Source organism: Danio rerio, chromosome 16 (assembly GCF_049306965.1).
Source record: "Danio rerio strain Tuebingen ecotype United States chromosome 16, GRCz12tu, whole genome shotgun sequence".
Classification (NCBI taxonomy): domain Eukaryota; kingdom Metazoa; phylum Chordata; class Actinopteri; order Cypriniformes; family Danionidae; genus Danio; species Danio rerio.
In genome coordinates this window covers 23,402,545-23,424,230 of record NC_133191.1, presented here as the reverse complement: position 1 = coordinate 23,424,230, position 21,686 = coordinate 23,402,545, and the positions used below count along the sequence as shown (strand labels likewise).

The following is a 21,686-nucleotide window of genomic DNA, read 5'->3' as shown; positions in this document are numbered from 1 at the left end:
GCAGCTTTTGTGTGCAGGATAAGCTTATTTTAAAAATCGTACTGGCCCTAAACTTTTGACTAGTAGTGTATATAAACAAATAAATTATGTAAATGCTGAGCATGATGTTTATCAAACATCAAAAATTTGATTTATTTAATAGTAATATTAAATATCATTGAAAATAATTATTGCAGAAACTGATTTAAAAAACATTTTTATAAAAAAAAAAAAACTCCAGAAAGACTGAAAGACCAAAAGAATAGTTGTTACACTTTATACCACTAGAAAGCCTGTGACAGTTTTTTTTTTTCTAGAACTATAGCCAGCTTTGAAGTACAAGGTGTCAGATTCTCAGAGATTTTGTTCTTTTATTTTTGTCCTTGTTTTCATTCTTTTGAGCAAGGTTTACTTAAGTACACTGTAAAACCTGATAATTTAACTCAAACCCTATAATTTAGTATGTACCTTTTAGTATTCAAAGTGTATTTGGCATGAAGTTTTGTTTACTTTTTTATTTTCCTTTAAATGTCTTTTTTATTTCACAATTCACACATTGATACTGATATACTGTAGTTTACTACAATATTTTTAAATGGGGTGGTGGTGGGGGGGTGGGCAATTTTTTAAACTTAATATTTAAAAATGACATTCAAAATGACAATAATGATTCCTTGTTTTACAATGTACATTTTTATATTATATAAACTATATATATTTAATAAATTATTTAAATTTGAAATCTAAAATTGTTATAAAAGCAAATATGGTTTAGGCAATATTCCATGAATAACATCCAGTTTGTATGTTTTGTCACAAATCCATCTATTTCTGTGACAAATTGACTACTACAACAGAATGCATTAAAGAGATGGACAATTATACTACTATTGTTACTACGGGAAGTGACACAATCAACTAAAGGTAGGATCCAAATGCAGGATAATCAGAGGTCAGGCAAGTAATGGTCAACACTGGTGCAAACTGGTATATGGAGACAGTCCAGAATCGTAATCAGTAAACAGGTGAGAAGGTCAAAAGGCAGGCGGCAGGCAGGGAGAACACAACACAATCTCACTGCAATTCGTAACTTTTTCATTTAGTGGCTAATTCGTACAAATTCGTACAATCTAATTCGTACATTTTAGTACGATTTGCGTATCCCCCAATGACGGTTGGGTTTAGGGGTGGGGTTAGGTGCCATGCCTCCTTTTTAAAATTGTACATTTTCTTACGACTGAACTCGTACGAATTCGTACGAATTAGCCACTAAACTGCCAAAACGTAAAATACTTACGTTTTCTCGTGAGATCAGGCTGGATAACAAGAATACAAGGCTAGGTAAAACACGGGGAAACAGGACAAGGAATAACGCGTTGTAATGTCATCTACAGATAAACAAGACTCGGCAAACTGAAAGAGTAAGCGTGTAGCTTAAATAGTGTGTGCAATCAGTCTCTGACAATCCTCAGGTGGTGTGAGTGACTAGATGAGGAGACGTGTGTCTGGGTGAAGTGCATGTATGAATATGTAGTCCAGAAATTACAGAATTGTAGTCCATAAGTTATTGTGAGTAAGATCCAGCGATCTATGGAGTTATGATCGCTGGAGATTGTGACAACTATCTGACATTTTAGTTGATATGTGACCTGTCATGATTAGGTAAAAAAAATAAAAGATTGAATTTAAATATCTACAGAAACATATATTTTTTTTATCTATAAATGTGACAGTGCTCATTAAGGTGTGGAGTTCATTAAAACATTTAAAGAACAATTTCCACGGTTATTGTCAGGAACATTAAACAGACAAAAATGCAGGCTTGAGAGAATCAAGGAGTGCAGGTGAGCGAAATCAATCATGTAAATAGAAAGATTGGGTAACAAGAGGAATGGATGACTTAGGTGTACACAAGGTGACAGATTAAAACAAAACATTCACGTGTGCTCGTGACATGTAAATAAACACACAGAAAAAGACAGCGTGATCAGACTAGGAATGTGACCTGTTATACGGCATGAATTTAGAATAAATATTATTTAAATCAACATATAATTTGTCAACATTAGAGCCCAGGTTAAGGGTAACACTTTACAATGAGAAAGTATTAGTTCATGTATTTATTGACATGAACAAACAATGAATAATACATTTATTACAGTATTTATCTTTGTTAACATTAATTCATGGAAATTAAATTGTTCCTTGTTGTTTATGTTACCTCACAGCGCATTACTAATGTTAACGTAATGTTTGGATTTTAATAATGCATTAAAATAGTAATTCAATTTGTATATTAAATTAGTAAATGATGAAGTGATAAATGCTTTACAATTTTGTTCATTAGAAATTCATGCTATTAATTACATTAACTAACAATAACTAATAAAACCTAATTGTAAGGTTAAGAATATGTAGGCCAGCAACAGCTAACAAGTTAAAAGAATGGTATATTTGCCACAAAAACTGCTGACAAATCTGCGACTCTGACTTACAGGAAATGAATGTTCTAAATTTATCTACGTGTAACCAGGAGCAACAAAACACCAGCTTACTGTAAAAATCTATTGTTAATGGCAGTGTTCATGACAGTGTTATGCTGTATAACCCCATGTGAATATTTCATGATGCAATCATTCAAGTAATGTTAGAGAGCATATGCTAAAATATATATGCTAAAAAATTAGAAATGTTCTCTATGCACACTTCATATTTCTCACAGTAAAAGAAATAAAAAAAACAACAGCAACAACACCATAGACTGTCCAATCACATCACTTTATAACATCACCTCATGAGTCACCTCATGTGCAACAGGAAATGGGCTGAAGGGGTAAAGTGAACTAAATTAACCCTGTGGCTGATCACACCACTCTGTTTTCTGGCACAAAATTCATTTTCCTAAACAAAATTTCTTTTGTTTAATGAGTTGTTTGTTTGTTTTAAGATGTTGAAAACATGTAGCCATTGACTTCCAAAGGGTTTAATTCCTACTATGGATGACAATTTTTACAGGTTTTAAACATTCCAATAAATATCTTCTTTTGTGTTCAGAACAGAAAAAAAAGCCTAACTAGTTTGGAACAAGTCTAGAGTGAGTGAATGATGGCAGAATTTTTATTTCTAGGTGAAAACATTGTCTTTATCAGAGTACCCGCGGGGTCTTAAAAGCGTTGAAAAAGTATTAAATTTGATATCTCAAATTAAGACCTTAATAGCCTTGAATTATTATACAAAGTCTTGGAATTCATTACAAAGGTCTTAGTTTATTCATTTATTTTACCTTTCTTAGGATTAAGTTCATACTGTAACAAAATTAACTGTTACTAATGTAAGCTAATTAAAAATTCTTGCAGCATAATGATGTGCACCTCATGCTCCACGTCACAGCAGAAAGTGCAAAAGCATGCGCACCCGTTACTATGGTTACTGGAAGTGAGGACTGCGACGCCTACTGCTGTTGATGCTGGAAATCTTTTAAGCTAGCGTGGTGTTAGGGTGTTAGGGCCCTGGACTCCCATATGAGGGGTGCCAAACACATCATGTGTAGTACTGCTCGTCAGCGCCAACCACCTATTGTGCAGTTTTGTGCACGGGAGACCTCTTCGGTTACTGAAACAGCTTTGGCTATCAGTAATGAAGAAATGTCTACATTAGACGCATTGCCACCACACAGTGTTGAGCAGTACAAGTAGTGACACTTCTAGCTTAACTACATTTCTCAGTAGCGTGGTGGTAGCATCCTTACTTTCTAAATCAAATAGCTTTACAGTAGCGAAGCTATTTTAAGCAAGTAGCGCAGTAGCGTCCAAAAAGCTACATTTACCGATCGCGGATCAATAAGTGACGGCACTGACATTCACTGAGCTGTAAATCCGGTGTCTAGCCGACAAAAGTAAATCCATATTATGGTGAGAATGACAATTTGTTTTTTTTCCTGTTTTACGGTGGTCGACAACAAATTTTTTGATGCGTTACTGCCACCTCTCGCTCTCGTTGGTGACGTCGCCAAACAATCATTGGGCTGACATCAGAAACTCGCTTGATTGAAAGATGACTGAGGGAGATTGGATTGGATTGGCGGCCATCTGGCAGACCAGGCAGTTTGCTGCTGGGCTGACGTACTTTTTGGGCCGGGCTGATCATCTTCTTATGATCTGATCGGCCCATAAAACGCTCAGCCAACTGTCATGTTTTTCTCCCTAAGTGATTGACGACCTGGGAAAGTTATTCTGTAGTTTAATAAATGCCCGACTGCTGGACTTCATCACGACACATAATTTCTTGAGCAGAAGTCAAATTGGATTTCTACCAAAATACCGCACATCCGACCACATTTATACACTACACTCACTTATTGAAAACACACTGTCCAGAATAAAGGTAAAATATACACATGCTTTATTGACTTTAAAAAAAGCATTCGACTCAATTTGGCACCAAGGGTTACTTTAGAAGCTGATCGTAAGCGGTATAGGAGGAAAAACCTATGACCTTATTAAATCAATGTACACCGAAAGCAAATGTGGCATAAAAATTAGCACAAAAAGAATAAAAATATCTTTCCCAGGAGCGTGGAGTGAGACAAGGCTGCTGCCTGAGCCCAACACTATTCAACATCTACATAAACGAGCTGGCGCTCAGTCTGGAGTAATCCTCCGCTCCGGGTCTCGATCTCCACGACTCTCAGATCAAATGCTTTCTGTACGCAGATAACCTGCTGCTGCTATCGCCCACCGAACAGGGCCTTCATCAGAATCTGCAGCTGCTGGACCAGTACTGCCAGACCTGGGCCCTGATTGTCAACCTGAACAAAACCAAAATCATCACCTTCAAAAAAGAGCCAGACCCCAGGGAACACAACACACATTCACACACTGGCCAAATGGGACAAAAACCCAATACCCTGTACACAGAGCTCATTCTATAAAGCCCTGCAAGACAAAGAGCTGAGCAGAAGAGCAGACCCACTCTCCCAGCTGGCCCAGAACTTCAGTGTCTCTGATACATCTCCTGAGGAGCTGAACACACTCCTGCCACTGACTCACATCACACACCAGATCAAGAACAGCTACACACACAACTGGGAAACTCAAACACAACTGCAAAGCAAAATGCAGTGTTATCTGGCCCTGAAGAGACAATATACTCTGGCAGACTATCTTCACACTGTGACAGACAATGGTGTGAGGAACTCCCTGAGCAGATACAGACTCAGCGGACACCAGCTGGCCATACAGACGGGCAGGCACAGACAAACATGGCTGCCGGTGGAGGAGGAAATAAGTATATATCTAGAAACTACAGTAACAATAGGTAAGTTTTTTGCACAATAAATCACAGATATCTGCTACATTGGGCTTTTATTAAAAGCTACGATATAAAAAATTATATAGTGTTCAGTGGACCATATGCAATTTAGCTGCATTTGCTGCATACTTGCCTCAAGTTGAGTTTATAAAGATTTTTTACAGTGGTGGCTGCAAATATTTATTACCCATAAATAATGATGACAGTTTTCAAAATAAAAATAGCAGGCATTTTGTACTTTTGCATTTATAACCTATAAACAATTGATACATCCACTGATACATCCCTGCATACAGCGTTAGTTATGCTAATTAGTTGTAATTTTTAAATACACACATTTGTCAAGTCAAATAAAAAAAAAGTCTTACCAAGCTGCCATTCATTTTCAGACAATTACAGTCCACAGTTTTCGTTATGCAAACAGAATACAGATCCATAGTGCAGAATATAGATGAAATAAACATGATTTCTTCTTGTTTCTTGTGCATGTCCATTTGCAGGCTTGTCTTATTCAGCAGTTGCATAGAGGGTGAAATTCAAGCTCAAGCCAGGCCTCAAAGTCCAGCTCTGCAGTCATAGCTATAAAACATGAATCAACAGAGAACGTTAGGTTGTAATTCAATATAATATGTAGCTAGACCGAAAACAGTAGTAATTGTTCACCATTTACACACATATTTGTTGATTAATTTTGAAACTTATCAAAAAAAGGCGAATAGAGTTCCTTCATAACCTTTAAAGCCCCAAATTATTATATATTAAAAATATAATATATTATCAAAAATATAATACCTAAGTATTATTATCACTCTTGATCATCTGATAAAAGGTACCAAAAATAAACATTATACACATTATTTCTTAATGGCATTTTTTTTTTACTACAAAGAACATTTTGTGAAGTGAAAAACTTCAATGTTGTTTTACAGGTTGATTGTGGAAATGCGTCCTCAAAAAAAATGTTGTTTTTTACCATATGTCACAGTAATTCTTTGAGGAAATACGACCAAATATGTGCCTAAAGTAACGGTACTTCCAAAAGCGGTTCTTCTTTTTATAGTCACTGTCATGTTATTACAAACATATGCTTTTTTTTCTTTTCTAGAACAAACCAAACGATATTCAAGCATTAAAGTCACACAGATTTTAAATTACACTGAGGGAAACAAAAAAAAAATCAGAATACCCGAGTCTAAAAGCAAGGTTACTTCTATCATCCCAGACCATATTCTCACAGCAGCAAAGTAGGGTCACACACCAAATTTACAAGACACACACCTACATTTTCTGTTAATCCCTATGTGTGAAACAGTTTTACTGAACTACCACTTTATATAGTGTACAGTAAGTTAATTAGGCCTTGATTGACAGCAATTGGCAGTTTTCTTTGTGGACTCTTTCTGAAAATAGCCAACACAAAAGGCAACTCTGATGCATTGTGTAAATTTCTCCTCCTAACCCACAGGCCTTAAACACATAACGATCATAATTACAAACACTGTGTTTCTGTCCTACGATCTTATTAGGGCAGACCTGTATTTTTTTTTTTTGGTTTCCCTCCCCCCTCTGCAGTTAAGGTACTTTCCTGCCTGCCTCTAGACAAGCACACGCATACAGCATAAGCACAAAGCAAACAGTCACGTATTGTGCATTTTCTAACAGTGAATTGATTAAACAGTAAATTTTTTTATTGATGTTTGATTAAGGCTTTGTTGGACTTCAAAGGCCTTTCATTTTTCTTATGGTACTTAGAAAGTTTGCATAAGCCCTTTTACATGGCAATGCTTTAGCCCTGAGGATAATGACAATATTTAAGTACTACCACAAGGCTAAAACCTCATGATTATATTAACATACATCTAATTATTGAAACGCCCAATGATTTATGATAGTTTAACAATTAAAACAATAGTAACATTACATAGTAAACAAGTAAATGTATTTTTGGGTGTCTCAGTGAAGTGTGCGAATTATGATGAATGAGATACATGAAGCTGAAAGACAGAATGCGGATTTGCAGCAAAATTAAAACACTCGAGTTGTCAAAATCTGTTTATGTCCACATAATAAGTGGCTGTTTGACAGTAAAGCAACAAAGAAAAGTTTAATTTTGTCTTGTTTCGTTGAATGTTATACAGATAAAAGCCACACGGTTTGCATGAAAATGAGTAACAAGAAGCTGAATGAGTAACATACGATTTCATGACATAGCAACTCTTATATAATATAATAAGTGAATCATAACTCATTTTCATATATGACATATCAGCAGTTGAATATCGGTCACAGAATGCCTAAAGAATCTTTATAAATGAGTAAGTAGTAAAGCAGCCGTCAAACCAAAACCTTTTGAAGAACAGGCAGGCTTTGTAATCAGTGTTGATTAAAACAAAACAACACTTCAAATGCTGAGTATTAATGTTGTGGCACATTAAAATAGATATATTTTAAAGTTTAAATGGATAATTTATCCAAAAATAAAAGTTATGTCTTAATTTTCTCACTATCCACTTGTTTTAAAACCGAGTTTATTTCTTCTGCTGACCACAAAAGAATATATTTTTAAGAATACTGAAAAACTAGTAGCCAAATTACATAAAGCAGTTTTTAACCACCAATTACCAACCCACATTAAAACATCATCTTGTATTTAACACCAATTCACATTGCACCAACAGATCCTAACAAACCCAGACCGTTGAACTGTACACATTCTTTTTAGACATTCTACAGCTAGACAAATGAGGTTCCAACAGGCAATGTTGCACTCTCTTTGTGCAGGATGATATGGCCTTTATATTTGTATCACATATCTTTCGTTACAGATGTCAGACCACATACAGGTACTTTCAAAGGGTCAAAGGGTCAGACACCTTAGGATAACTTCCCAATATCTTATTGACATTCTCTTTAAAAAAATATTTAAACCTTTCTAAATTGGACGCCAGTGCAGCTAAAGATGGTCCATACAAGTTGACAAGGTAAGTCGATTTTCATTTGAAGACAATGATTTTGTTTTATTCTTACCTTTTTAAAAATGCTTTTCTGACAAAGTTGACACACTGACAAACCTTCATAATGATTATTTAAGTAGCAACTTTAATTCTTCAGAAATAAATATATATTTGACATTTTAAGGTCAAAATTATTCTCCCCTTTAAGCTATATGTTTTTTCGATTGTCCACAAAACAAAATATCAATATACAATAACTTGCCTAATTACCCCAATCTAATTAACTGAAGCCTTTAAATGTCACTTTAAGCTGTAGAAGTGTCTTGAAACATATCTAGTCAAATATTATTTACTGTCATCATGGCAAAGATAAAATAAATAAGTTATTAGAAATTAGTTATTAAAACTATTATGTTCAGAAATGTGTTGAAAAAATACTCCCAAGCTCCGTTAAACAGAAATTGGGGGAAAAAATAAACAGGGGGCTAATAATTCAGGGGGCTAATAATTCTGACTTCAACTGTATATATAACAATTTGGGGAGTCTCTTGAACCTTTTTTAAATTACTGTTTCTTTAGTAACCATGTAAAAAGGCTTATAACAGTATTTTATGGCAAAGACAGATAAACTGACAGAATAAAAGGCATATTGTTAAAAGATATGTTGTGGCTATGCATCTGTAATAGTCTGTTCAGTTAAGGCTCCCTGCTAAATTAAAAAGCAGCTCAGTGAATGCAAACTTTTGCTTACGTAAACAGGAAGATGTGCTCATCAGTTTATTTTTATTCTGTTGTTGAACAAAAAGCATTATTACAGCATTATTTTTTTTTTAATATTTCTTCACAATTTTAAACTTCTGTTATTTCCCTAGTCAGGAGATAAAGAGAGTGCAATGACTAGCTCGGCCTCAATCTGTCCCAATTTAAGAGGGGCACTGGGTTGAAAGGTATGGATGTTGAAAATTGAGATATCAGAGGTAGAACATACTTGAATATTTATAGGGTGTGGTATTAGCTTAAACATTAAATCCGACGAGACAGGAATTGCGGTGTTCAGCGTTTTATTTATTTCACTCACTACACTTTCGTCTCTCCAGTAATATACATTTAAATTTTTTCATTTCAACACAAAAGTCACAGCGCTGAGTTACATATAACACAACATTTTCCCCTATTTAAAACAGCTTGTGGGGTACCTAAGCAATACGTGCTCAGTATCAGTTACTAATCAAAAACACAATCAACTAAGTAATTTAACCAACTTTAACTCTGTAATATGAAACACTGTTTGTCTTTTTTTCCTTAACAGCAGAGATACAGATTTTAATAGTTCGGTAGTATTAGAAACTTAAGAAGTCAAGCTAACACAGTTTAGTAACATAAGCAGCACAAACTCAGTAAAACAACACACCCAACTCTAAGTAACATAGTACAAGTGAGGTTTTTGAACAGTACGATTAGGTCTGAGTAGACTGTGATCAGTGTTGTCAACAGGAGTTGCTGTTGTGCATGGAAGCGCAGTGAGATTGGAAGCATTCCAAGTTTTACCATCACTAAGCCTGTATGTACCCATCCCCAGTTTTTTTTTTTTTTTTTTTTTTTTTTTGACTGTGAGGAGATCCGAGAATGACTGGTGTCTCTTTGGTATATACAGATGGTTTAAAACTCTCACTTTATCTCCCTTCTGAAATCAAGGAATTTGTGCACCATGCTTAGCATTAGTGTACAGTTTCATTTTGTTTTGCATCCTTGTGACTCTTTGACAGACAGATACATCAATACTCAAGCATGCAGTAGGAGATGGCAGAATAGACAACCTTGTGTGATTTGCCTGCCAAAAAGTAGCTGAAAAGTTGAGGTACAGTGGCAGCGTGAGGAGTAGCACGGTACACCTTTAGAAAATCAGTCACAACAGTTTTCCATGGTTGATGCTGTTGGAATGCCATATGTATGGTGTGTTTGAGAACACAGTTAAATGTCTCTACAGCACCATTAACTGCTGCGTAGTTTAGAGAGGAAAGATGGAGGTGTTTATTTCTTTTTTCCATAAAAGCAGCTTAGAAATCAGACACAAACTGAACACCATTATTGGTAACTTTGCTCAATGGATTGCCATAGTGACTGAATATGGATGACAGAAATTTAATCATGGAATCTGTAGTGATGGTGCGAATAAATGATACTTCAGGCCATTTGCTGTAATAATCAGTCAATGTAATAGCAAACCTGCAATCGATTTCAAATGGTACGACTTTATCCACAGCTACCTCTGTCATGGTTCATTTAGAAGCGGTACAGGCTAGAGAGGTGCAGGCTGTAACTTTACAGTTTTGCCATTGAGTTGGCATACATGGCAAAAATGCACAGCATCATGAACCTGAGCATCCATCTCTGGCCATCAACAGAGATCACAGAGGTGCTGCTTGGTTCTTGTCTCTCATTGGTGACCTTCGTGTGCTACGGAGACAAGTGTAGGGTGAAGAGCAAAAGGTGCAATTAGCCGTGACCCCCAGAAAAGAAAGTTGTTCTTGACAGACAGTTGCAGCAGATATTATGGCAACAGCTTAGTATTCCGTCCTCTGCTTAAAGGAGGCCAGCCGTTCGAAATCTGTTGCCTCAGTTTAATCAGTGTAGGACAAGAAGCACATGCATCATCAACATCTGCAGCAGATATGGAGTTACAGGGGATAAACAGAAAATAATAATAATTTCTTACATTTATATAGCTCTTTTCTAGACACTTAAAGCACTTTTACACATTGGGTAGATCTCCTCAACCACCACCAGTGTGCAGCATCTACCTGGATTACACGAGGCAGCCATATTGCACCAGACCACACACCACACACACCAGCTAATTGGTGGAGAGGAAACAGGGTAATGAAGCCAATTATGATTTTGGGGATGTTATGAGGCCATGATGGACAGAGACCAGTGGGTAAATTTGGCCAGGAGGTCGTGTTTAAACCCCTACTCTTTTTTGAAGAACATCCTGGGATTTTTAACAACCACAGAGAGTCAGGACCTCGGTTTAACGTCTTATCTAAAAGACAGAAAGCAACAAAGTCCTTGTCTACATCATCTTAATGATCCAAGGAAACAGCATTGTCTGTAGATGGAGCAGGAATGGGCACACGTGACAAACAATCAGCAGGAGCATTTTGGAAACCTGAACTGTATATAACAACTTAATAAATTGACATGACACGTGCAGAGTAACTTGCTACATGAAGTCCAGCTTGGCCAACACGTTTAGCGGTAAGCAGCATTGTCGGAGTCTAGTGATCCGTTCGTAGAGTACTTGTGTATTTTCTGACTTAATTACTAAGATCAGTCTTAAACAGCCAAGGAGAATATTGTCGCTCTGACAGCCAAGTTGGGTCATGCGGCAATCAGGATTTTTAGCCGTTACCGAGTACCGATTGTCTTGATGATTGGCTGATACTGAGAACAGATTCTGATGCTTCAAGCTTTATAATGCATTAAGCACATTCTCCCTCTAAATATGAACCTTAAGAGAAGACCTTGCCTTGAAAATAAATGAAGGATGCTGCATATAATTCTTTAAACATGTCTCTTATAAGCATTTAGGTGTGAATGTGTCATTACCAAAAGCAGCTTTACAGAAAATAATTCATCCATTCACTCATTTGACGTCGGCTTAGTCCCTTATTTAGCAGGGGTCTCTACAGCGGAATGAACCACAGAAAATAAAACACAGATATAAAAATTGGTGAGAAAAATTACAAACAAAATGGCATAAGCCAAAAAAGAAAATGAATGAATGAATGGATTGATTGATTGATTGATTGATTGATTGATTGATTGATTGATTGATTGATTGAATTACAAACATTGCCATTTGGGAACATCACAAATGATGAAAGAAGAGCTCAACATGTCTAAATCAAGAACAAGTTTAGAGCGTATGTTTAAATGCATAAGAATTGAAAAGCACACCTATAAATCTAATATTTCTTTACTAAAGAAAATAGGCCTATACACTGTGTATTGCAATAAGTATATTACAAGAAGTTATATTATTAAATGTGCATGTTAAAAAATAAATAAAGTTTAATTTAACTAATAATTGCAGCAAGCTTTTAGTAACTTTGCAATATTGTCATAAACACAGAACTTTCAATTGTTATATGTAAAAAGGCCTAAATACATGCAAGACCATTCAAATATTGCTTATTTCCAACTACTGACAGCAGATCACTCAATGAGAGAGGGAAAGAAGGATTTGCACTTGCCATATATCATTACTACTCCATTCATGTAATCTAAAAAAATGTAATGTTTACATTGTGCCTCTCGCGATCTGTTCTTTTGCTCATTTACTCGCCATTATTTCCGGGTATTTTAACTTTCTTTTGGGGGGGGGGGGGTGGTTGGGGTCACGGAGCCGGTATAAATGAGTTATTCTCACAAAACCAGTAAAACAAAATGGCACTTAAGATTTTAAGTATAAAACTTACTAATTTGTTAACAAAAAAACATAATAAAGACAACGCTGTTCTCTACGAAGCACAATGTGTAATTTCAACACAAACTATTTATTTTATATCACTTTACTGCATTTTCTACAGAAATTCTCATTACCGAAACGTGTCCATGCATGTTTGAACGTGTGTTATGTTGTTATTTAAACAAATTAGCATACAAATTTTTAAATAAAAACAAATGAATTGTTGTAATAGATTATCTTGCATGACAAAACAAATAGTTTACAGAATATTCATGTATAATGACAATTAGAAAAAATGAAAAATTAGGTGTCCGTGACAGACGTTCTCATCCTCCGAAACCATTTTAAAGTGCTGTTTAAACACACATAAAGAGTTTAAATAAAGTTTAATTTTGTATAAAGTAGCACATGGGCCAGTTGTTTTAAGATGACTGCCAGGAAAGAAAATCTTTAATATTTATTTAGTTTAATGTAAAATTTTCTCCTGCCAAAATGGTTACACGACTTTGATTATCATTACCGAAACAGGTAGTTTTCTACATTTACATAATTGTTAGATTTGCAAATTTTTTTGAAAACAAACTTTTTTAAAGACTTAATTTTATCCACTGAGAATTTTTTTTTTTTTTCAAATCATCATAGCTTCTCTATTATTTGCAAAACATAGAGGCACCTCATTCTCAGAAACTCTTTTCTCATATACTGCAACCATTTAGGGACAGCTGTGGTAGAGAGAACATGTGTTTCGGGAATAAGAATTTAAGTAAAATTGCATACTAGATTCAAATAATTCTTTTGAATTTAATGTTAATTTTAAAATGTACTAACCGTTTTTATTTTGCTTTGATTTGAAAGAGGAAAAGAAAGAGAGATGTTAGATTGGGAGATGGCATAGCAGGTGTAATTACTAAAAGAAACACTCTACAGTGTTAGGAAATCTAATCATTTAAGTTAATAATTTATTTTTGATCTGCGCACACACAGTGTACAAATGCGCATACACAGACACAAACATACACACACAGAAAGCCCTATTTTACACCTGGCGCAATATGGCGTCTTCATCTCGGGAGGCTTTTTTAGTTCATTCATAACAATTTGCTTTAGTATAATGTTATTATTATCTACATATTTATATTTGTTTAATTTAAAATTTGCCCACCTGTCATGTTTTAGACCATTTAGGGCACAACATGTGTATTAGGATATAACTCAGGTTTTTGACCACACTTCATTGTTATTGTTCATTCATTAGTTTGCTGGAAATTAGAACTGAATTTGGAAATAGTTGAAACAAATCTTTGCGCGTTTAACAAACGAAATTAATTATGTACAGGCTAATTGACGTCTGTGCATATAAGGTTTCCCTATTTGATCATGCATTATGACGCAAAGCGAATTTTTCCATCCTTATATTAGCAAAAGTGGATTCTGAGACACCCTAAATGCGTTTGCCCCCTGCGCTTTGCATTTTGCGCATGGATCGTCAAAATAGAGCCCCGAGTGAGAAAGAGAAAATAACCAAATATGTCAAATATGAACATTTATATTATTTTGTTTGCAAAAATACTAATTCATCATGATTCTGAAAAAGACGCTAAGTGGGAAAAACAAACACATTGCATCATACAAAATGTTAAGCCTTTTGTGTAGTCTCTTTATAGCCATATGTAGTTTTTACGGTAATCAAAATACAAAACTTTACTCTTTAAATTACTTTGTCAAACAACAAATGTCAAAAACTTGTCAGAAAGAAGTATTTTAGCTTCGCTAGAAAGGAATTCCCAAGCAGCATTGTAGAGATAGTAATACTAGAACATAGTGTTTGCACCATGAGGGTGCTAATCTACTTTTTGAATTTTTTTTTTTTTTTTTTTTTTTTAAATAGCAGTTTTTGACTTTACCTGGAAATGCCAAGTGTATTTGTCTGTGGACTGCAAGACAGGCGTAACATGAAGGTGCGTAACTTGTAGTAAGTTAGAGAGGCATAATTTGCAGTAATGGAGATCCCATTGAACCATGTGAGATGTCACAATGAGATGTTGTTGGCAGGGTGGTGGAAATACTTACAAGAGATCAGTTTCACCAAAGTTTACCCTAATTTATCCACACCAAATTCCTTTGATATTTTATTATATTCGATCATTTAGCAATTCGCTTACGACTTTGAGCATATCAAGTATGAAGTATATAGTTGGGTTTAGGGCTGTGGTTGATATAGGCGTTGATCACTGTGATGGTTGGGTTTAGGTGTGGAGTAGGTTTAGATGTTAATAACTGATGGGTACATCGCCATCATGCCAACAACATAGAGTGACATGTGGGTCTCCATGACTTTAAATTCTGCCTTTACTACAAGTTATGCCCCATTCATGTTATGCCCTTGTCTTGAAGTCCGCAGACAGACCCTACTCGGAAATACAGCACTAATTTAAACTTGATTAAAAATAAAAATAGGGGAAATGTATGTTAATTTACTGCATAAATATACATTTTTACCACAATCCCTCCAAACAAAATTCAAAATAATAAAAATATTAGTTTCCTTTAGGATTTTTCCAGCTGTGACGGCAGGCCTTTTACACAGATCTACCAACAACCTCTGGCGTTATTTCAATGACAAATTTCGTAAGCGCAGTATTACAAGTCGAGATCGCATTTATGTAATAGCCTACAGCATGAGGATCTCTTTGCTTGCACGCCGATTTCCTCTGCTCGTGCACAAAACTTCTTGCACACCCCCTTAAATATTAGCCGCTTCAAGAGCATGCAGATCTTCTTGTGCGCTCTCAAATAAATGCTGCTGAAGTGCAATTTAGTGCGTTTATGTCTCCAGCATTTATTAGATTTGCTAGGAATATTTATGAATGTCTCTAATAGACCTACAGAGCGGTATTAATGTGTCCTGAAGTAAAGTGAAAAAGCTATATGTTGTGTTTGCTGGCCTCACGCATCATGCACCTGTCAGTCATACAGTCAGCACATAACCTTAAGGGTTAAACAAATGATGCACAGCACTACTACAGTTACAAAAAAGTTTGCGCTGTTATAATTCACTTACCTTTTAGTACGTTTTGGTGCGAGTATCACCCGCTATAAAAAAAATAAAATGTTTTGAATGAGAAGCTGTAATGTAGCTGTGGCGGGATGAATTTTGGTGTGGCGTCCTGCCATGGAAGAATGAATTTAGTGGAAACCATGTATTATTTAAATATGATTGCTAAATCATTTTAGCTAAATATAATAAGGTAAAAACTGTGGGTACTTTAGTTGTTCATCCCTTTTTGACTGGCTAAGCTCACAAATTTGATTCCCAAATAAGGGACACCCGAGGGTTAAAGCTGTACTAGAGACCACACTATCTAGTGAGGATGATGATTCATTTCAGCTTCTCCAAGCAAATGGACATTTTTCTAAATTAAAGTTGTTTCAAAGCATTAATAATAAAGCAAATTTGAAATTCAGTGTTGTTTTTTTTCTACATTAAATGTTTAACAAAATCTAATAATATACTTAATCAATGTTGAAACGATTAACCTAAATTCTGCAACCTATTTATCAGTACCGCAACCAATGTTCCTTAAGTGATATTTTATTAAAATGTTAATCGTTTGCTTTTCAATGCATGTGCATAATCTACAAATTATGTCCTTTCAGGTTAGCCACATTATTTTGAAAACACATCAGGTTTTATCAAAATACATAAAAAAAAAGTGCTGTCAGTTGTGTACGGTGTTTCGGTAATGAGAAAAAACAATAAAAATAAAAAACCCTGTTAATTTAAAAATAAATGTTATTTTAGAATCAAAAATAATTTCGCATCACTGTTAATAATCCCTTTTTTAAAAATGTCAAAATTAATTAGCTTTTTTGTAATTTAGTAGACTGTTGCGGTATTGAGATTTTTTATTACTTGTTTTGGAAATTATGCTCAAAAAGGTACTAAATGATGTGTATATATTTTTAAATTAATGTTGACAAATGCTCCAGACTTTGTTTCAATTATCTGCAAAACCAAAATTTAATTTTAACATTTTTTTTAAATTCATGCTTGAAATTTTTTAAACTACGTTTTCGTGAGAATCATCCAAATTTGCAGGAGACTGCGGAGTATCCGGGAGAGGTCACAAGATAGGATGAGACATTAGATATCGGCGACCGCCCTGCTCACATCACAGCAGCTCAAAACAAGCTTGCAAATCACCTTGCAACAAAAAGCATCATTAACGCTAGTCGCGCCAATAAACAGAGGCTGCTTGCCAACAGCTGTTTAACCTTGGTCAATTTTAATTCAGCTTAATCTAACCAGCTGAAAAAATTAAAATAATCTATAAAAATTATGAACAGAATTGGTAACAAAGGGCAGCCTCCGCAAGTTTGGAAAAACCTGGACTTTGGGGACTTTGCACTGTTATGCTCTTCCCTCGAACGCAAATTGGAAAAACGGCCGGTGGCATGGAATGATGGAGATATGAAAATATGCGTCCTTTAAGTCTATTGCTGCAAAACCAATACTGAGGATGAATGCACAGCAGGATGCGCTTTTAATTAAGCATCTTGAATGGTATCTTGTGCAGATAACAGTTCAGGATGCGCAGATCTAGATTTGGTGGTAACCCTTGTCTCTTTTTGGGCATGATGAAGTACGGGCTGTAAAACCTGCTCTTCATCTCGGCTGGAGGGAACAGCTTGATTGCATCCTTCGCCAGAAGGACAGCAATCTCCTCTCACAAGACAGGGGCGGACACAGGATTGACTTTTGTGAAATACGTCCTCGTGAACTTGGGGGGTCATTTGTTGAATTCAATCGTATAGCTAAGTCTGGTTGTCCAAATGAGCCACTGTGATAGGCCAGGCAGCGCTGACCAAGTTGGCAGAGCCAATGCCAATGGCATCATCAGCACAATTGTTGTCGCACCAGCAGAGGGGAGCCCAGGATGGGAATGCTCACCTTGGGAAGCAGTGCGTCCCAAGGCTGGAGAACTGAGAGAAAGGAGCCCAACCTCTGACACCCTTAAAGCCTTTGGCGAAGTACACCTACACTGTGACCTGGAAGGCAGCATGTCCCAGCCTGACAGTGCTCGGGCTTGCACACCCAAAGACAGGAAATTCTGCTCTTTTATTTTTGACAATTTGGGTGCCGCCAGCCAGTTAGCCAACAGCTGGATGTTGGTCAGGGATGTTCCTCGGCCCTTCAGCAGGTCCCCTCTTCTCCAGGTGGTCCCCTCTACTTAGGGTTGCTTTGTGGTCCATTTAAAGGACTTGACAGACTTGGCAGGCACATCTGCTGCCTGCGGGGGTCTTAGTGATGTCGCTTAGCCGGTAAAATGGGCTGCAGACACAAAGCAGGTCTTGAAGCTGCAGGTAGATGCCCCCGGCAAGGAGCTGAAGAAGTGGATGGGCCTGTGGGAGGAGCAGTTATACAAGTCCTCTGGTAAATGACCTGACCCATCATGCTTGACTGCACCTTCATTGCAGAGAACTCCTTGATAAACTCTCTCACTGAACAGGCCAGTCTGGAATATGGGCATGTTAGGAAGGTGAGCCTTCTTAACGTTGTGCATATCGGCCAGGTTCAGCCAGAGGTGGCATTGCTGGACCACTAGTGTGGCCATGATCCTCCCCAGGGCAAAAGCGGCCGACTTGGTGGTCATAAGAGCATAATCAGTCGCCGTGGGGAGCTTTTGCATAGTGCCTTTGGAGGAACTGTCCTTGTGCAACTTGGCCAGTGCCTGCACTTGCTAGTGCTGGTAGGTGGTCATAGCGTGCATAGCAAAGGCAGCCTGGCCTGCAACTGTGTTGGCTCTGGTTGTGAGAGACTCAAAAAACCTACACAAATGCCCACAGTGGACTCACCCTGCAGATTAGTATGTAAACAGTGTACTAAAAATCAACTAATGTTTAAAGCATTTAAAGCACACTTTTGAAAGACACACTAATTGTCACGATAACTTCATTCACAATAACCATGGACTACAATTCCGCCATTTCTGGACTACATTTTCATACATGCACTCCGCTCACACTCACACATGCTTCCTCATCTAGAATGATTACACTAGCACCACCTGAGGATTGTCAGAGACTAATTGCCCACACTATTTAAGCAACACACTCACTCGTTCACATTGCCGAGTCTTGTTAACTGTAAAGTAACACTACAACGCGTTTCCTAGTCTTGTTTTCCTGTGTTTTGACCCTAGCCTTGTTAGCCCGTGTGTCTTAATCTGCCGCCTGCCTTCTGACCACTTGCCTGATCCTTTGACTACGATTCTGGGCTTCCCTTGCATGTCTGTTTGCACCTGTATTGACCATTGCTTGCCTGACCACTGATTAAACCTGCACGTGGAACCTATCGGTGTTGTTTGTGTCATTCCTCAGGTTACACTAATACAACTGTTTTGGATGTTTTTTTCTGTAGTGTACTTTATTGTAGTACGCTAAAAATTTATTTAAGTATTACTGGTATTTGGTATACTTTTGTCAAATGTACTAAAGTCCTACTGAAGTATAAACATACTTTTAATTAGTATATTTATAGAGTAAAACCATCAAACTTTATTTGAACACAAAAAAATAACAATGTACTAAAAATGTATTTGTGGGTATTTAAGTGTATTTTAGTTGCATTTAATTATTTTTTTTTAACCTGGGATCCCTTCAAAATATGTTGTTTAAATAAATGTTTAGTATGTTAAAAGCACATTTTAGATCAGCTTCATTTTGTCTCATAATAGCACAGTTGAGTACACTTAGATGTACTTAATTTTATCTTAAAATGTACTTAATACAAATTTTTAGTACATTAAATAAAAAATTAGTTGAAAAATAAAAATAGAGCACTTTTAATATAGTATTTAGCACACTTTTTTACAATTTGTATATATTCTTTTAATATATTAATATTATACTTTAAATTAGTCATAAATATATTTAAAATGTTTAAAATTAGGGTTCAAGTGTATGTCTAGTTGTAACTAAACATATTTTTTAAAATACATATATTAGTATGTTAAAAGCACATTTTAGTTCAATTTCAGGGTGTCTTAAAATAGCACAGTTGAGTACACTTAGATGGTATTAAGTTTCTTAACATATACTTAATACTATCTTTTAATACATTAAGTACAAAATTAGTGTGCGAAAATAGAGCACTTTTAGTACATTACTGAAAAGTGTACAAAGTATACTTAAAGTGTATTTTAGCACACTGCTTTCACATTTTGTATATTCTTTAAATATATTACTATTATGCTTTAAGCTATTCTTAAATGTATTTATAAATGTTTAAAATTAGGGTTCAAGTGCATTTCTAGTTGTAACTAAATAAATATATATATATATATATATTTTTTTTTTTTTTTTTTTAATACAGATATAGTATGTTAAAAGCACATTTTAGTTAAATTTCAGTGTGTCTCAAAATAGCACAGTTAAGTACACTTAGTGGTAGATGGGATTAAGTTTATCTTAACATATACTTAATACTATCTTTTAGTACATTAAGTACAAAATTAGTGTGCGAAAATAGAGCACTTTTAGTACATTACTGAAAAGTGTACAAAGTATACTTAAATAAGTGTATTTTAGTGCACTTTTTTTTCACCTGGATGATGAGCAGTCCGACCAGCACAGCTCTCTTCTGGGTAGAAATGCTGCAGCGTTTGCCCGAGAGTGTGTGTGTGGTAACGTGATGTGCGTTTTCAGCATTTTGGTGTGGACAGAGAGCTGTTCAGAAACGCTGGGTAAAACGATAGTGTGGACGCAGATCATTTTCATTCTGAAACGCTGTTTTAAAACTAAAACATACTAGTGTAAACGGGGCCTGACTCTGAAAATCAGCGTAGCAGATGATCTCTTCTCTGTGAGCGAATCTGAAGCTCTCTCCTACAGCTGCTGCCTATATCTTATAAGGCTTAATGGGCATCACCTGCAGAGCTGCACTCTGCCAACTAAGGCATTCATTGGCCCATTTTCTTACTCTTCAGAGTGATTGATCATCTGGCGATCTCCTAAAATTGTTTATTCTAGACACATGTGAGAGTTCCTTAACTCAGAGTTCCTTCCCAAAGGGAACAAAGGAATCAGGGCATAGAAATAGAGTAAATAATAACGTTATTTTCATTTTTGGGTGAACCAACTCATTAAAGGTGCCATGAAGTGCATTGAAATGTGCATTTGTATTCAAAGGCACAGCCACAATTAATAATAATAATAATAATAATAATAATAAGAAAAATAGAGTCTCACTCACTTACACACACAAAAAGTTAGATTTATAGTGTCACTAGCCCCTTTCACACATACACACCTTTCCGGAAAATTACCAGCAATTTTCCGGAAAGGTGTGTATATGTGAACAGGCCCTTTTTGAAAACACCGGTAAATTCGTTCTGGCTATTTTCCGGAAAGAGAAGTTGTAACATTAACAGTAATTTGCCTTAATGCTGCGCTGTGTGAACACAAAAGGAAGATTGCCGGAAAGAGCGGATGCACGTCTAGAACAAGCTGACGTGAGACATCTGCTTTAGCCAATCAGAACAGTCAGAAGCATTCGCTTTTTGTTTACCTTCAAGCTTTGCGTGTGCCCATGAAACAGCCCATGAGCGCCAGCATACACACATAACATGTACATCTCGACATGAAGTGTTTCTCTATATGTTTTCATCGAAGTTGTTCAAAATACTGATCATCCACAGAGTTTGTGATGTAGTCAAATGTTTACAAATACAAGAAGCGTAGCCGTTTAGAGCTCATTTCTGGTTAATGATGTCAGAATTTACCGGAATTTTAGAATGGATGTGTGAATGCTATTTTCTGAAAAAATTCCATAACATCCTCGCCTGTGTAAACAGCGTTTTTTTTAATTTACCGGTAAAGTCGTTCCAGAAATTTTCCTTATATTTACCGGTATCACTGTGTGAAAGGGACTACTGTCTGTATCCCTAGGAGTTCTACTAATCACTGAATAC

At 36.1% G+C, this 21,686-nt stretch overlaps 1 protein-coding gene and 2 long non-coding RNA genes across 3 annotated transcripts in view; all 3 read right to left on the bottom strand.

The window, feature by feature from the left end:
• Nucleotides 1–21,686, bottom strand: part of LOC137487900 (uncharacterized) — a 1,155,393-nt gene that overhangs the window by 118,521 nt on the left and 1,015,186 nt on the right. The window lies entirely within an intron of this gene.
• LOC141378084 (uncharacterized) overlaps nt 1–21,686 on the bottom strand; it is a 361,025-nt gene that overhangs the window by 188,040 nt on the left and 151,299 nt on the right. The gene's annotated exons all lie outside the window — the stretch shown is intronic.
• The window catches only part of LOC108179599 (uncharacterized), an 81,036-nt gene that overhangs the window by 50,995 nt on the left and 8,355 nt on the right, over nt 1–21,686 (bottom strand). Inside the window, exon 2 of the long non-coding RNA NR_170114.1 lies at nt 5,658–5,868. This is a non-coding gene — a long non-coding RNA (uncharacterized lncRNA). The remainder of the gene's footprint in view (nt 1–5,657; nt 5,869–21,686) is intronic.